Source organism: Petaurus breviceps, unplaced genomic scaffold (assembly GCF_028583685.1).
Source record: "Petaurus breviceps papuanus isolate PSGF00001 unplaced genomic scaffold, PetGlider_PUasm1.0 90842, whole genome shotgun sequence".
Lineage (NCBI taxonomy): Eukaryota > Metazoa > Chordata > Mammalia > Diprotodontia > Petauridae > Petaurus > Petaurus breviceps.
Genome location: NW_027187358.1, coordinates 1,296,447 through 1,299,768, shown reverse-complemented (window position 1 = coordinate 1,299,768; position 3,322 = coordinate 1,296,447). Strand labels below are relative to the sequence as shown.

At 36.9% G+C, this 3,322-nt stretch overlaps 1 protein-coding gene and 1 non-coding gene across 4 annotated transcripts in view; both read left to right on the top strand.

Annotated features, from left to right (window-relative positions):
- The window catches only part of SLC8A1 (solute carrier family 8 member A1), a 429,157-nt gene that overhangs the window by 53,973 nt on the left and 371,862 nt on the right, over window positions 1-3,322 (top strand). The gene's annotated exons all lie outside the window — the stretch shown is intronic.
- Window positions 570-672, top strand: LOC138148965 (U6 spliceosomal RNA). Its single transcript, XR_011165214.1, has one exon. It is a non-coding gene; the product is annotated as a U6 spliceosomal RNA (small nuclear RNA).

The following is a 3,322-nucleotide window of genomic DNA, read 5'->3' as shown; positions in this document are numbered from 1 at the left end:
GGGTTGTGGAGTCAGGAGGAGCTGGGTCCCATTTTGCCTCTGACCCATACTGACTTTGTGATGCTGACCAGGACATTTAACTTCTCAGTGGCCTGGGCAATTCTCTAAGACTGTGTTACAGAAGAGCTGGCAATATGCTTTGGAAGAGGTAGTTGATTCAGCTGGTATTCTGTTTAACAATGAAATCAAAGGTCTGGGAAAAAATACAAAAAATATGCAGTGTGATTTTCTTTTCAACTGGCCCTTTTCCCATTTTCATGTTCTTTAAGGAAATACATTGCCAATAATTTATTAACACCCAAAAAGTTATAGTAAATACAAAGAATTTATAAAATAAAAACTTTCTAAATCATGATAGTCTACTTTATGGATCCTTAAATTGGGCTTAGTGATTTTTCTCCAGTGCCTTGATTATTTTTAATAATTTTCAATTTAATTAGTTTCTTTTTTAGTCCTCTATATTTTATTTTGTGAATTTTAAATACATTATTTTGAGTGTACAGAAGCTCCATTAGACTTCCAAAGGGACCTAGGGCACAAAGAAGGATTAAGAATCCATTGACTAGCACTTGCTTCAGCAGCACATATAGTGAAATTGAAATGATGCAGAGAAGATTAGCATGGGCACCGTGCAAGGATGCCATACAAATTCATGAAGAATCTATGGTCTATTTTAATATCTATATTAATTTCTCATGTTCTGCATGTTTAAAAAAATCACTGAACTGCAGATATACCCATTGTCATTTAGAATAGGTTATTTTAAATTCATTGATACCCCATCCAGCCAGAAAGTAATGTTCCCAATGTCCAAAGCCTTTTAATTAAAGCAAGCTTTAACTCCCATTCCTTTATCTTTTCTTTCCTGTTGATTTTGACTTCTCATCAAAGGATTATAGGCTTATAGGTTGACAGGCCTGAGAAGTCATCTTGTTCAAATGCCTTATTTTATATATGAAGAAACAGAGGTCCAGAGAGTTGGCATGACTTACCCAAGGTCACAGAATTAATCATTTGATAATATGCTAATGAATTTATGCAAATAAAAAACTTGTAGTTTTCTTTAATTCCTTTTGAAAAATCTGTAGTACAGTCTATTAGTAAGGTTTAATGGATAGAACTTATACTTGAGTTCAGAAGACTGGGGTTTGAGTCCTGTTCTCATATTTCTGTGTGACATCAGGCAAATCATTCAACCTCTCTTATCTTTGGGTTCCTAATCTGCAAAAGGAAAGGTTTGGACAAGACATCTAAGGTCACTTCCAGACATGATCAGCTCAAAGTTAAAAGCTGTAAAATCTTCTCTTGCTTTTATTCTGATGATTTGTCCCATTTGTCTGGTCAGCTCCAACCAGGGAGGGCAAATATAAGACATTGAAGAGGTTACAGGTTGTGGCAAACACAACAGTCCACGGTGCACAATTAAACAGAATCCTGAGACCACTTGGGCAGGGTTGCTGTTGTTGTTGAGTCACGTCCACCCCTAAATGACCAAATAGACTTTGTCCATGGGGTTTTCTTAGCAAAAGTACTGGAGTATGTAATTTTTCCTTCTCTAGTGTGTCCCCATTTTACTGAAAAGGAACTGAGGCAAATAGGAGTTAAGTAACTTGCCCAGGGTCACACAGCTAGTAAGTGTCTGAGGCTGGATTTCAATTCAGATTTCCTGTCTCTAGGAGAGCTCTATCCACTGTACCACCTAACTGCCCCTGGGTCAGCTATAGTCATTTGGGGAAGGCTTTAGTTGGACCCATTGCTTCAGCAAGACTTCCAAGGAAGTTCTTCTGATGAATGTCTTATCCTGTAATGCCCTGAAAGGACCATCTTTAGATAGGCAAACTATGTATCTTCTGGTAGTGAGGGTCCTTTCCCTCTATGTTAAAGCTAGAGAAGGAGAAGAGCGTCAGTGCTTGTGTCCAAAGAAAGAACTATGCCTTCCCATTCAGTTCGGGATTTTGTTTTGTCAGACTCTGGGGTCTGCCCATTTGAATAGACCTCACACCCTTATCACATGTGTCTATTTTCTTTAACCCAGTCATATTCTGGACCTGATTCATGGAATCCTGAAAACTGGTTAAAAAACAACCTCCAGGAACCCTCAACATCCCAATTTGTAATAGTGTTATCAGTATTTCTATACTTGGCAGGAATGAGGTCTAGGTTTTTGAAAAAGAATCGAGGGGAAAATATACACACCCAACACTACAGTGTTGTGCTAAGCCAGTTGTTGCCATGGCAATAGGGTCTATATCCGTCTTGGAGAAAAGAGATTTAAAAAAATATAAAATCACAATTCTTTTACAAGGGAACCAAGCAGCCTGTCTGCGTTTATAACACATCCTTTTCTTTCATTTATGCACAAAGGAAGTCACAAATCAAAGCAAAACCACAGATAGTTTTCAGAGTGCCTACTGTGAGTAATCCATTTTTTGTGCATTAATATAGTATACCTGAAGATAATATTAAAAATTTAATTAAAATGAAAAAAAAATCTTCGGTACAAGATTCTACATCACTTGCAAATAAAAGTACAGCTACACACCCATACACACTGAGAACAACTACATTCATAAATTTGTAATAGTACTTGTTAATCACTACATGTCTGATGAATAGGCCCTATAGGCTGTTGATTAGAAATCCAAATGAATTAGGAACAGTTTGCTCTTCTTAGATATGGCCATTTGTTTTTCTAGAATGGAATCATTTGCATAACATGTTGAAATAATACAGTGTAATTTTCAGTGTCTCCTTCCTGCTCTGAAAACCCCATTGTGTTGTCAGGGCTTCTAGCAAGTGTGATCTGAAATAGGCCACTACAACTGCTCCAAATAACATGAATGAGGACAAAATATTTGCACTTACAGTGGGTCTTGGGATGTAATAATTCTGCCCAAAACAGAAAATTCTATTCTCTGAAGAGTGTTACTCTTTAGAGGAAGAAATGTCATGTGATTTTGTTGCTGGATGCCAAAATACATGCAGTAGGCTTATTTAAAAAAATAAATGTGAAAGTGTTTCAATATTTGTTTGTGAAAAGTGAGAATATGTTTGAAGACATAGTCAGACACCTCTGATGGTAGAATACAAGGAGAAGTCTGTAGTGACGTGGTTGTCAATACCTGAGACATCCTTTATAGATGAGCACTATTACCTACTTTCCAGGAATTTTGTCTCTAATTGGGCTGATGTATGTTTCCATATATCTTCCCTTGTTCAATAAATATATCCGTGATAAAGCTGTACTTTGTTTACAATGATTTCTTTCTTTTAATGGGCCAGTAATGAATGGCTCTCTCTCTCTCTCTCTCTCTCTCTCTCT